The following is a 15,015-nucleotide window of genomic DNA, read 5'->3' as shown; positions in this document are numbered from 1 at the left end:
GTTGTTGCAAATATGTGACAAAACATACCATTCTAGCTTCATCTGAAAAAGCTACTGAATATTTTTTTTATTTATTTAAAACATTTGTATCCCACCCTATATCATTAAGATCTCAGGGCAGTGTATAAATAAAAGCATACAATATAACACAATAAATATACTCAGCTAAAACCAAATTAAACCATGAACCAAATTAAAACAATATATAATTTAAATAGGGAGTAAACCATTGAATAATGTAAGATGTATGCCTCTGATTTATCTTTCCTGTTAGATGCCACTTTTCCTTTATTCCAAAATACTTTATGAAAAAATACTTCTGAAGCAAGATAACTTTACACACACTTTCCCTTTTACAGGGCTGCATTTATTTTTATTTTTCATGACACGTTCAATGGGGTAACTTCTGGTAACACTCTGGCTCCTTTTCAGTGGCATATTATCTGCAAATGAATTGTTGTAAATAATCAGATATGATCTGATTATAATCAGATGTGATCAGATATGCCACGGCCATTGTGCGGTATAGAAATGTAATAAATAAATAAATAAGTCTGTTATCTAGTGGCATGATGATGGCTAGGAATGTGTCAACCCAAGGCTGATGATGATGATGATGATGATGATGATACTAAATGCACATAAACAACTAGACACTACAGTAATTATATTTAAAGGATTGAACCCTGCCTACAATCTACAAGATAAAATCATTAAAAGGGGGGAAATACACAAAAGGAAAAGGAGAGGTCAGAGGCTTGCTGTTTAAACAGTTGCAAAGAGGGAGAGATGCAGATGTCAAGAGTCACTGAATTCCAGAGAAAAGTAAATCTTTCTGAAACCATTGAGAATGTTTTCAGAGTAGATATGTAAATGCTTTGATTCTTAGCTGCAGCTCAGAGATCTCTCTTATCTAGTGGGCTGGTAATAAAGTAAGCCACCTGAAGAAGAAGAACAACAGACTGCCCTTGGCTTTGGGCTGTATTATTTATGGGTCCCTGTGCAATGCCCATTTTTTAAATCAAGCACTGTTGTTCTCAGGATTTGTCCTGGCTTTGACCTGCTCCTTACTTTCCACCCTCCTTTCCACTTTCAGATGAAAATCCAAAATCCATCTGAGATGGTTTTGGAAGTTCAGGTTTCTTCAGCACATTTCTGATCTGGTCTGGCAGTTCTTTTTATCTCAAACGATGATCTCTATAGAAAATAACTGGACTACCCTTCCACCTGGGTGGGCAACTTGTGATTTTCCAGATGCTTTGTCTTACCATCCCCATGCTCCCTCAGTATTGGCTATGCTGTCTAACGCTAATAGGAATTGTAGACCAAAACATTTGGAGGACCATGGGTTGCCCTGGGGCCTTCTTCTAGATATGTCTCCGCTTTAGTGATACAGTCATAGTTTTAGATCCACCAGTGAGCCTTGCAGATTTCCCAATATTTCAGAGGTGCTGGTTTGGTTCTGCAATTGGCCTGATGACAGAACCCTACATTGTCCTGAGTCAAATCATATTCAACCAAACTTGCACCCTTTCTTTTTCTCTATACTTTGAATGGTTTTAGTTTTTGTGAACTGCCCAGGGAGCTTTGGCTATTGGGTGGTATAAAAATGCAATAAATAATAATAATAATAATAATAATAATAATAAGAAGAAGAAGAAGAAGAAGAAGAAGAAGAAGAAGAAGAAGAAGAAGAAGACACAACTTTCTGTAACCAAATAGCTATGCCATAATAGAGTATGTGCCACAATATAGTATGAGTAGCACTAAAGTGGAACATGTAAATCTCTCAATTCTTTTAACACTTATTTTTTTAAAAGTCCACATTTTAAAAAATCTCAGTAGTTGTCTTTTCCAATTTATTCATTTAAGGTGTATTTATTTCTAGCATTATCATGCTGCTTTTTTTTTGTCAATAAGACACTCAGTGCTGACCTGAAGGATGCTCAAGCTAGCTTGGCAACAAAATGATAATAAATAAATAAATAAATAAATAAATAAATAAAAATAAAACAAAAATCCAGTGAAAACATCAAAACATGTATTTATTTATTATTGCATTTATATCCCACCGTTTTTCCTCCAAGAAACCCAAGGTGGTGTACATAATCCTCCTCCTCTCCATTTTATCCTCACAACAACAACCCTGTGAGGTGGGTTGGGCTGAGAGTCTGTGACTGGCCCAAAGTCACCCAGTGGGTTTCCATGGCTGAGTGGGGACTAGAACCCAGATCTCCTGATTCCGATGTTTGTTAAAAGGCTAATCTAATATAATAATCATGTCCAAACACAGAGCTGAGCAACAGTCCCAATTCCAATGCTAAAAGAAGTGAAGATAAAAATGCAGTCCATTGAAATGCTAGCAGCAATAGAGGCAGGCAGAGCATTCTGCATCCTACATGCTGCCAAAGGAAAGGTTCTGTGTCTCACACTCACTTGGAGGAGTGGGGTCAGTCGTGGGGACTGAATAGGGCCTTGACAGTAGAACTCAGTGTTCAGGCAAGTTCATTCGGAAGGAGGCAATTCTTTTAATGCTCTGTTCTGAGGCTGTTTCAGGTTTTATAGGTCAAACCCAGCACCTTGTAATGAGCCCAGAACTGAACTGATAATCAGTGCAAATAATATAAGATAGGAGTAATAATTCAATCTGCTATCTCTTGGCAGCCACATTTTGGTCCAATTGGCATTTCTGAACCAAAGGCAGCTCCATTTTATTTATTTAAACAAACATCTATACTGCCCTTAACCCACAAATGTGGATTCCCAAAAGCCTCAAGTGGAGTGCATTGCAGTGATCTAACATAAGTAACTTGAGCATGAATGACGGAGTAAGGCTACATCCAGATTCTGAAGCTATAAACCAGATCAGAAGTGATTTAAATATGAATTTGCCCATGGCGTCTCAGATCAGACTATACAATGTAGCTAAGATAACCTTGTTACAGTAACCAAGTCAGAAACTAAACAGATTTTGCATTTACTAGCTATCACAATAACCATGGCACCAAACAAGTTTCTTCTATTGTATAAAGCCCATATAACAGATTGAGGCTTGCAAACCTCAGAACTCCCTTCTGTCTTTTATTCCATCTTTTTATTGAAGATTAACGAGAGCATCTTTATGACTGTGCTATCCACACACCAAATTTGCACAGCAGGGACTCATAAAAAGGTATTCTTGGCAGTTGCTCATCCTAGAACTTTGTCTGTCTGAGCTTTTGGAAGTATTGAAAGACTTTCTTGTTTTGACTGGCATATTCCAGCCTGTGTTAAGCAGGTACAGGACAATTTTAATTTCTATATAATTTTTCTATTTTTCATTGTACTGCTTTCCTTGAAGTGTTGTTTTCTTTCCAGATAACATGGGATAGAAATTGAACTGTCTAAAAATAAGTGAGCTAATATACAGAAGAGCTAATAGTCATCTTACTAACAGATCTTAGGGACAATCTAAATTTTGCATTATCAAACAGGATGTCATAGGATCATTGAATGTTAGAGCTGGATGGGAGCCTGTTCTTCCTGTTCCCTGCTCAGTTCAGGATTTTTGGAATATAGTATCCTGACAGAATAGACTCACATCAAAACCAGGGAAGCTGAACTCTTCAACAGCCTGTGCTTCCCCTTAGCTAGCTATCTATCTATCTATCTATCTATCTATCTATCTATCTATCTATCTATCTATCTATCTATCTTTGTATCTATCTATATTCTAATAGAGTTCTGTGCCTAAACATGACCTCTATCAGGAGTAGGAGTGAGGGAGAAATTCATTTATTTCTCATTTGAATGCGAAATTACCTTATTCACAATTCCCGAACCAGTTATACAAACTTAAATACAGTTTCATTCCAATATTCACACTTTTCTGATATGGTTATTTAGTTAAAAATGCATACAAAATGCACATATTATGGGGAAGTGCTCAGAAATATCTGTATATTTAGCAAAAATACCTACCAAAATATATTATATTAGAGAAAATCACTTGTCAAAATGTGTACATTAGGCAAAAGTGCATACAAAAATGTGTGTATTAGGAGAAATATGCCCCAAACTGTGCACACATTGTCATTGGTACTTTAAAAAAGACCACAGTCTGGGGAGTTAGTTTGTCAGAGTCAAAAAGAAACCCCAAAGGGAGAGGAAATGACAAAGCAGCTCAGTGAGGCCTGGGCATGCTCAATAATCATGGAATGCTGAATGACTGTTGAGAGAGAAAACACTGAAAATCTGTGGGAGGAAGAATAGAATGGGGCAGCTGCTAAAGGAGAATGGAAGGAAAGACACATAGATAAAAATGCACCCACCAATTGACTTGCTGTTTCTCTAGCCAGTGCCTGCCCATTCATGAGATCTCTTGACAGATGAAGTCCAACCATTTGCTTGTCCGTTAAAATCAATGGCCCTTTGATCATTCTTGGCCAGCATGGCTAGGAATGGCGAGAGTTTCACTCAATACATCTGATCAGGGCCAGATCTACACCAGGCAGGATATAGCACTATGAAAGTGGTATGAAAGTGGTATATGGAGGTAGGATCTACACTACTGCTTTATAGCGGTATTAAAGTGCACTGACAACTATTGGGGCCCATGACACCTACCATATCCCGCTTTTGTACCACTTTCATAGTGTTATATCCTGCTTGGTGTAGATGTGTCCTGGGCCCCAACAGTTGTCAATGCACTTCAATACCGCTATAAAGCAGTAGTGTAGATCCTGCCAAGGTTGAGGAAGGTTGCTCTAGTGCTTCAGCAAGAAATGTTTCAAAGGGTGGGGGAGGAGTGTACATTTTCATTTTATTGCCATCAAGCCTAACCTTTTACATACTTCCTCCTCTGCACCCAAGTTTGTATATATACACCTGCCAAGTGAGGGTAACACTCCATACATCTAATGAAATGGGCTGCAGTCCATGTAAGCTTACGCCAGAATAAATGTGTTAGTCTTCTAGGTGCCATGAGACTACTTGTTGTCTTTGCTGCACGAACAGGCTAACACAGCTATTCCTCTGAAAGGAATGTTTGTCATTCTTCACAATTCAGGCCTCTGAGTGTTCATGGTCCTTTTCCTTATTTAGCAAAGGCACAGCCAGTTGTCTGTTCTTCTGTTGTGCTAGTATTTGCACTTCTCTCCCTTGCATTCTGATTCTTTGACTTCCTTTGTTTTTCAGCCTACGAAGAGGGACAGCTGGATTTTTTTAAAAAAGTGACCATATTCCTGTCCAAGTAAATATTTGGTGGATATTATAATGTCGCTCCTTGGCCATTTTCCCTTCAATCATAAGTAATCCTCAGTGTAAAAGAAACAGGCAGACTTTTTTTTATTATTTAAAAAAATGAACTCTTAACCCACGCTAAAACATCTGGCCTTGCAAACAAAGGCCACAGCTAGACCTAAGGTTTATCCTGGGATCATCCAGGGTTCGCCCCTGCCTGAGCTCTGGATCCCCTGTGTGTCACCTAGATGAAGAGGTTTGACCCCTGGACGATCCAGGGATAAACCTTAGGTCTAGCTATGGCCAAACTTGAAGGTGGTAGGCTGACAGAACGTGGACCTGTTTTGGTCCCTTTTCTCTGACCCAAGAGATTATGTGCCCTTGGGGAATTACTTCTGTGGGTAGAAGCATCTTTTGCTACTATACCAATCCTACATACCTGCCTTCCCAATGGGCTGCCCTCCAGTTGGGTTAAACTACAATTTCCACCATCCCTGTCCATTGGTTACGCTGGCTGGGGCTGATGAAAATTGTTGTCAGGGCACTCATTCTCTGCGTGTGGATTCTTATGTTGCCAAAATGGTACTACCTACATACAAGAGGAAGGTATCAGCAGGTTTGTGGGGAACTATTTTGGTATTATTATTATTATTATTATTATTATTATTATTATTATTATTATTATTATTATTATTTCCCCACCTTTTTTCTTTCAAGGAACCCAAGGTAGCATACATAATCCTCCTCTCCATTCTGTCCTGTTATGCATTACAAAAACCTGGGCATGTTTAGTCTAGAGAAGAGAAGATTGAGGGGAGATATGATAGCACTCTTCAGGTTGTCACACAGAGGAGGGCCAGGATCTCTTCTCAATCATCTCAGAGTGCAGGACACAGAATAATGGGCTCAAGTTACAGAAAGCCAAATTCCAGCTGGACATCAGGAAAAACTTCCTGACTGTTAGAGCACTACGACAATGGAACCAATTACCTAGGGAGGTTGTGGGCTCTCCTACACTAGAGGCCTTCAAGAGGCATCTGGACAGCCATCTGTCAGGTATGCTTTAAGGTATGATTCCTGCAATGAGCAGGAGGTTGGACTTGATGGCCTTATAGCCCCTTCTAACTCTACTATTCTATGATTCCTTCCCACTAAATTTATTCCCATTGGTTCTCAACTTAATTCCAGTGGTTGAACTACACAAAAGTTAATTTTCCTCTTTACCAAAGTCTGCTACATACCTGAAAACTTTATCTATGATCTTCCATGATTTGAGAACAGTTTCTTGCTTTCCCTAAAACCTCATCTTTATTCACCTCTCTAATTCTTCACTATATAGTCAACATGTCCCTGAATATGAAGTGAACTCACCTTTGAACAATGTGATTTTGTCACATTGTAGCAGCATAATTGATTTTATATGCGTGATTTCATTCAAATCTTCCTAATGATCCATTCTGTATACAAATAGCAATCTCATTGTCCAAGTGTGGATCCTTATGGCACCATCAATACACAAGAGGGGGTATCAGCAGGTTTGGGGAACTCCAAGCTTTGCAAAGCTTCCGAAGTATTTAGAAAGAAACCGTAAGAAGGGGAAAACCTCACAGAATAGCTCAGCAAGGATAGAATGGTCCTCAGAATGCTGAATGATCATCTTGAGAGGGAAAACTAGAAAACAGAGAGGTATGAAAATGGCATGAAGTATCTTGGAAGATGACATAGAAGCCTGAGTAGGAGCGCTCCACTCCATCATTTTTGTTGTAGGTCCCACTTGCTTAAAATAATGTCAGACAACAAGCATAGATACAAACCATGTGACACTACAAGGTCACAGTAGGTGAGTACAGGTCATCTTAATCCACAACTGAATTATAGGCACATGATGCTCCTTTAAAAGCTCTCCTTCTTTGAGTTCCTTGCTTTCAGATCTCTGCCATAGAATCCCTAGAAAGCAGCAGGTTGGATTTAAAGTGAAGCATAAAAACGGAAGGAGAGACCTGCTGGATAAGACCAATGGTCCATCTAGTTTAGCTTTCTGTTCACACAGTGACCAACCAGGTATCAAACAGGGATCCACAAGAAGGACATGGTGCAACAGCACCCTCCCACCCATGTTCTCCAGCAACTGGTGAATGGGAAGAGAGAGATGAACTGTCTCCCCACCCCCACTGAAACTTATTTTCTTTCTTTTTCTTTTTAAAAAGCATTCTTCTCCTGATGAGCTCAATGGAAAAGTGTGGGCCTGCCCTCCTTCTTGCGAATGCTACTCTTGAAATTGGTCCACCCGCTACTTTATATAGAATCAGTGCATTTCTGGTTCTGCTGTCACCATGTCTGGTTGTGCTTTATGCTGCCTGAAGGGCCAAACTATACATTATACAGGAGATTTGTGGTGGGATTTTCTGATGTATTTTCTTTTCCTAGAAGCAGCCATGCCTCGATTTGAATTGGGGCTGTAGGAGAGGTTTCTTCTTTGTTTGTTTTTGTTTCTTAAAACCCGTTTGCCTCTGTGCCAGTTTCTTAGTTTAAATTGTTTCCCAAAGCTGCTATTAATTGTGAAGAGGGAAATATAAAGTAACTCACATGGTGTTGTATAATTTCCCCTTTGTGGCTAATACCTGCTTCAGGTGGGTGATTTTTATACCAGGGATTCAACAGTGTGGGGAGGGGAATGGAGAGCAAGGAGGATGAAAACTGATCCAAATCAGAATCTCCCCAGATGCTTTTAGGAAATAAAAAACCACATCAAGAAATCATGGACTGGATCTCCTAAGTAATGCCTAGGGGCTAATCTACACCTACAGCCCTTTCGCAACGGAGGAGGGATGATCGTGATGGTTCCCTGCTTCTGCAATTGCTGCTCACAGAGACGGAAGTTTCCCGCATGTAAAGGAGAGCCGTTGTGGGAGAACATGGGCCCCATGACAGCGGTTCCGAATGTGTATTGGCAGAAGTGGGTGGGACTAGGCAAATGGTTATGGGCATGGAATTTTTTTAAAAAAATAGCTCCTGAGAGGTGCGCACCAGCGCAAACACGTAGCAACACAAGGGCAGATAGGTGCTGAGTCGAAAATGCACAGCTACGCAGTGTGTTTTTGTGTGTTTTTAAAAAAACACTTGGTGATGAAACATGCTGATGCCTATGCACACACCCCTGACAGCGAGTTGGCTCTACGTCAGGAGCTTGCGCCAAACAGCAACAGGATTGCAAAAGGGGCCGGGACACCAGCCACAGACTTTGGGATTGTAGCGAAAGAGCCAAAAAACCCATGACAAAAGCACTTAGCGATATTCATGAGTAACTGAGTGGTGGACTCGAGATCACATTGGGATCAGGAGGGCATCTACACTACTATTTTAAAGCGCTTTAAGACACTTTGAAAACATTTTGAAAACTGTATATGCAGTGTGTCCTGGGCCCCAACAGTTGTCAAAACTGTTATAAAGTGCTTTAAAGTGCTTTAAAGCAGTAGTGTAGATCCTGCCCCGCTGTGCATCATGTGGCCCAGTAGGAACAACTTCAATATTATTCTGGAATAAACAGCTGGTGCAGACATGGCCTAAATTTCCTCCCAATCCTATCCCACCTTTTGATACAGAACTATCCTCATGACAGCTTCCTATAAAACAATGCACTTCACCAACACTGGGATTGCTTTCCCTTCTCTAGCATGATGTAGCTATGGGTTATTATATCCTCCCTTTCCTTCAAGATTGCAGGTATTTCCGCTGTCCAGGAGCAGAGAAGGAGGAGTCAGTGCAGCAGGTGGTCCTCAGACAAACCGCTGAGCAGTGCTGGCTCCAGGTTTTTGAGGGTCAATGCTTCCCCTTCCTCAGTGAGTCTACCTTCTCACCACCATTGTCACCAGCTGCTATTGCTCCTCATCCTCTTTCTCATCATTGCTACCACTTCCAGTGAGCAAGTCACCAGCGGCATCTATTGCTCCTCCTTCTCACTACCGCCATTGTCTGGGCCAGAGCAAGAGGCAAGTGGGGAGAGCAGGAGCAACTCCAGGAGACTTTTGTCAGTGGGTCTCTCCTGGGGTGTGGGCTCTTGGTAGTTGCCCACCCATGCCTACCCTTAGCTGAGCAATTAATGTTGGAACTTTTGTTACTTGGATATAGAATTTCCTTTGCATGGATCTTGCGTTACCTTATTCTAGGGTGGTCTTATGGACAGGGCTCCTGTATCTTTAACAGTTGTATAGAAAAAGGAATTTTGCCAGGTCCTGCATGCATACCAATGACACCGGCTTAAATTCCTTTTTCTATACAACTGTTAAAGATACAGGAGCCCTCTCCTTCTTTCCATATGGTCACCCTCACCCTTACTCCCTTTCCTTAGGACTGCCCAAATACATTGGAGGAAGCCAGTGTAATAGCTTCTAATGGCCAAATTAGGCCCTGATTCCTGTATTTATTTTCTAAGCAGGCAGAGATCAGCTGGGGTGATTTATTAGGAAAATGGCATGGGGAAAGGGTTAATAATAACCTCTACCAGCATTGTGGCAGGTGTGTGTGTGTGTGTGTGTGTGTGTGTGTGTGTGTGTGTGCGCGTGCGTGCTCTGCAGCTCTTTTTAAAAAGAATCTTAAGAGATGGGAGGTTTATTTATTTTGTAAATTTATATGCCTTCTTCTACAGTAAACTCTATTCAGAGTGGCTCACAATAGAGATACCAATGATTAAACATTCAAAAGAAGACAATATCACTTTGTTTCGAAACATCAATAGAATGCATATACAAAAAAATTCAATAAATATAAAATAAGTATATATAAATATAAGTTCAACATTGTAATGAAACAAATAATGAGCAAAATCAAATTAACAGGCAACTACCCCATCTGATCCCCTCGTCTAATTTTACCATAAGGTAGGGTGACCATATGAAAAGGAGGACAGGGCTCCTGTATCTTTAACAGTTACATAGAAAAGGGAATTTCAGCAGGTATCATTTGTATATATGGAGAAACTGGTGAAATTCCTTCTTCATCACAGCAGTTAAAGCTGCAGGAGCTATTCTAGAGTGACCAGATTTTAAAGAGGGCAGGGCACCTGTAGCTTTAACTGTTGTGATGAAGAGGAAATTTCCCCAGGTTCCACACACATACAAAGGACACTTGCTGAAATTTCCTTTTCAATACAACTGTTAAAGATATAGGAGCCCTGTCCTCCTTTTCATATGGTCACCCTACATAAGGTCTCTGAGATTCTAACTTTGGCCATTTTGACTTCATGGACCGGAATCCAAAGAACTGAATGAATACCTACTTCCGTGTCCCCAAAGGAACTTTGTGCTTGTGTTTCTCAAACAGCAGTTACCCCGTACTATCTGGTGAATTCCTTTTGTGTTTAAGAGACTTTTAAAAGCAAATAACGATATGCTATGAGTGTCTGCAGTTCAAACAAACAAAAAAAAAAAAGGGTGAAAAAACAACAGCCTAGTGTGCATACCTAAACTCTTGGGTGTGACTAAAGTAGCTCTTTGGATTCTGGCCATGAATATTTGGGCCACAATCCAAATGCAGAATTAAGTATTCTTGGGCCAATTGATTTCAATGGGATTCAATTTGTTTAAGGGTGCAATTTTATGCATGTTTAGACATGAAACCCCCCCCCCAACTTTCAGCATTTCTCTGCCAGCATGGTTGGCTGGGAATCCTGGGAGTTATGGGTTGTTTTTTCTGTCTTCTGTGTTAAATGGCAGATGATCTTGAAAGCAATGGAATAATTAGTGCTAAAGAGTATTGAATTGAAGTCCCTGGAGCTCATGTTCAGCAGTCCTTAAAAACTTGTTTCTTTTACTTTCTGCCACTCTCTCTAGGGTTAAATATTAGTGGAGCTTCATCTGAAAAAGAGTCGTATATGAAGCTTCTGAGATTACAGCAACCCACTTAATATATGTTGAATTTTTCCCAATTATTTTTTCTCTTCTGTATTTCTTTTTCTTTGGGTGAATACAATTATTTTTGTACAGGCTTCTTTTTTAATCTAATAATTTTAGCTCTGCTTCTACCTCTAACCTTGGCTTATTCAGTGTTTGTTGTGTATAAATTGCAGCCAGTGTATGCATTATATATTTACCTATCTATCTATCTATCTATCTATCTATCTATCTATCTATCTATCCATCCATCCATCCATCCATCCATCCATCCATCCATCTATCTATCCCCTCTTTTATGTTAAACTAAACAAAACCCAGAAACCATGATGACAAATGGTTCTCATGTAATGACAACCCGGAGTGCCATTTGAGTATGGGTTCTCGTTGACTTGTGGGTTGTTGAATCGTGGGTTGTTGAACCATGTGAACCCTGCACTATGGTTTAATTATAGGCTGTTAACCAACTCAGGAAGAGATCATGGTTTGTTGTTGGATTGTGAACTCCGGGTTGTTCATAGCTAACAACCCATAGTTAAACTGTAACGCAGGATTTGCATATAACAACAAGCCATGATTTAACAACAACTCATGATTCAATGACAACCCATAGTCAACCTGCACTATGTTATGTGCAAACCATGTCATTGAGTAAGGTAGCCTGGGGGCGGAGCTTGGCGGCCATGGAGCTGGTAAGAGTTTCTTAACTTTCTAACCGGCCACGCCGGAAAAGTCAATTACCTCCTTTTAAAAGGGCATAAATTTCAAAGGAACACGATGGAAAAGGACTATGAATATTAATTGTTGATGTTGCTGATAATGGTGTAAAGTTGAAATGATTTAAAAGTGAGAAATTTGAAGCGGTTGGAGAGCTGTACAATGTCTCTAGTTGAAAGTGAAAGAGACTGCTGTGTGCTGGGAAGTGCATGGCAGTTAATTGCTTGTTATTGTTAGAGACGCGGACTTGATTTATGGCGAATCTCACTTTTTATTGGAAAGCGAAGAGCTGTTAATTACCGGCTTTACAGAGTGAAAGCAACCCAGGCATAGACTGACGGACGGTGTGCTAATTTGAGATTATAGGGGGGGGGGAATGGACTGCAGCATCTGGAGCACTTGCAGCATTTGGGGAGGGGAGACGACTGCTTGATACTGTTGGAACTGTGTTTTATGGTTGTTCGATCTCCCCCAGCGAATGCTGTCTTGATATATGGTGAAATTCCACCCACCCCCCGCAGAGAAGAAAGAGTTATTAAGTATTGAAAAGCACAGAGAGATAAAAATAGCCTGGGTAAGACGGGGAGCCAGGACTTAAGAAAGAGATTTATGCCCTATGTCGAATATAAAAAGAAAAATTAAAACGGAATTTTCAAAAGTTACGTGGTCAAGGAAACGACCCAGTAATCACAACCTCCTTCATTTGGAAAAATTGGCTTCGGAAGAAGAGCAGGGAGTTACAGACACAGCAGCAGAAGATACTAAAATGGCAGAAGGTGGAAAATCAGCTGGCAGCCAGCCAGCCACCTTAGCTGAAATCAAGAGTGTTATTGCAGAAAACAATGTAATCATTTTTAAAAAAATGGACCAGCAAACAGAAAAATTAGACAAGCGGATGATTGTGTTGGCTGATAAAATAGCACAGAACGTCAAGAGTATAAAGGATTTGGAGGCAGGAGCAGACCTGATCGAGAAGAGACAGGAGGCTTTTGAAAAATCGTCCAATGTGCAATTCCAGGACCATGAATTAAGGCTGATAGCTTTAGAAGATCAAAATTGTCGTTCATCACTTCGTATAAAACATTTAATTCAAGTTCAAGGAGAAAATTTGTGAGATATAATTCTGCAGTGGTTCAAAGAGATGATGCCTGATTTGGAATTAGAGGACTGTGATCTGGACCGAGTCCACAGAGTGGGGGGGGGGGGGCAAAATTATAGAGGAGCTAACAGAGATATTTTGGTGAAATTTGGCAATTATTATAAAAAAGAGCAAGTTATGAAGAAATTGAGATCTATGGCCCTGCTACAGTATAAAGGCAAATCAGTGCAAATTTATAATGATCTTTGTCAGCACACATTGAATTGGAGACGCAGTGTCAAGCCAATAACAGAAATATTAGTGAAGAAAACAATAAAATATGCTTGGGGTTTTCCTGTATTTTTAAGATTTACATATGGTGGGGGAGAGCACAGAGTAACCTTTTTGGATCAGGGAAAGGAGTTGCTGAAGAGCTTGGGTCTGTATGAGGAAGCAAGTGTGACTGAAACAGGCGGGGGGGGAAGTGAGGCTGGGGCATCTGGGATGTAATAGAATTGTTAACTGCATTATGAGATAATTGTAGATAGAAATGTTAAGCATAGAGACCTTGCCGGCCAGGCGCAGCACTGCCTCCCCCCCTCCCCCTAAAGTAGATGGCTGGGGTGTTAGACTTATGGGGATTTGGGGGGGAAGAGTTGGGGGGAGGGGTGGGGGGGAAGGGGGGATGGTGTGGGTTAGAGTAAGGGGTTTGAGGGTTTTGTTATGGTGTTTGTGTTTTTATGTATGTGAATTGAGTTACAGAGCACAAGGGGTCGGAAGAGACATCAAAAGGGCGAATATGGATAAAAAAATAAAAGTATCAACACTCAATGTTAAAGGTTTGGGGGCAGTCGTGAAAAGGAGGAGAATAGAACAAATGTTTAATAAGGAAGGATCTGACATTATTACGATGCAAGAAACACATCAAGGGTACGAAAATGTAAATATGATAAGGACAAAGTGGTTAGCTTATTATGAAAAGTCATTGGGGACTTAAAAAAAATGGAGTGGCCACTTTGATTTTTTAAAAAAGTGGATTTATATTAGAAACCATAAAAAAGGATGATAGTGGTAGATATCTTATGATAAAAGGTAAAATTGAAGGAAAGGTATATACATTAATTAATGTTTATGCCCCAAATGAAAGACATAGAGAGTTTTTTATAAAATTATTTAAAGAAATAGAAGAATTCAAGGAGGGGTATGTTATCTTAGCTGGGGATTTTAATATGGTTATGGATAATAGATGGGACAGGTCAAACCCCACTAACGTTGAAAAGAGGAATGATATCACTATATTGAATAAATTAGTAAAAGAAAATGATTATGTGGATTCTTGGCGTCTACTTAATGGGGCCAAGCCTGGGTTTTCATATTACTCCCCAGTTCATCATACATACTCCAGGATAGATCACATATTTGTCTCAAAAGATTTTGCAACTAAGATTTGTAAAATGGAAATGGGGGTAATAAAGGTAACAGACCACGCATTGTTAAGTTTAGAATTTGCAATTAAGAAGAATTACAAAGAAGCGTACAGGTGGAAAATGAATATAAAAATATTGAAATATAATAAAGTGGTAGAAAAAATTCAGAGGGAATTGTCAGAGTCGTGGGAAATTAATGAAAAGGGAGGAACAGCTGGGTCAGTCGTTTGGGACACCTTGAAGGCTGTAGTAAGAGGAATCTGTATTAGAGAAATGTGTAACTTAAAAAGACAACAGCACGCAGAGCAGGAGAAGTTAGAAATAGAAATTAGGAGTTTGGAGGAAGAATATTGGCAGGGTAAAAATAAATATAAATTAATAGAAATACAAGCGAAGAAGAAACAATTAGAAAATTTAAATTTAGAGGAAGTTCAAAAAAATTTAATGTATATGAAAAGGGAATATTTTGAAAATAGTAATAAGAATTCTAGATTGCTTGCCAGACTCACACAAAAGGAAAAAGTGAGAAATGGGATAGGAGCATTGAAGGATAATCAAGGGAATTATTGTCATACAGTGAAGGATAAAATAAAAAAAAATCAGAAATTTTATCAGGAATTATATAAGGGTAAAGAAATTCAAAAAAAGAAGTTGGAGGACTATATAGGAAGGTATATAAAGAAGG

Source organism: Elgaria multicarinata, chromosome 2, assembly GCF_023053635.1.
Source record: "Elgaria multicarinata webbii isolate HBS135686 ecotype San Diego chromosome 2, rElgMul1.1.pri, whole genome shotgun sequence".
Classification (NCBI taxonomy): domain Eukaryota; kingdom Metazoa; phylum Chordata; class Lepidosauria; order Squamata; family Anguidae; genus Elgaria; species Elgaria multicarinata.
The sequence above is the reverse complement of the archived record's forward strand: the minus strand, read 5'-3'. Positions refer to the sequence as shown.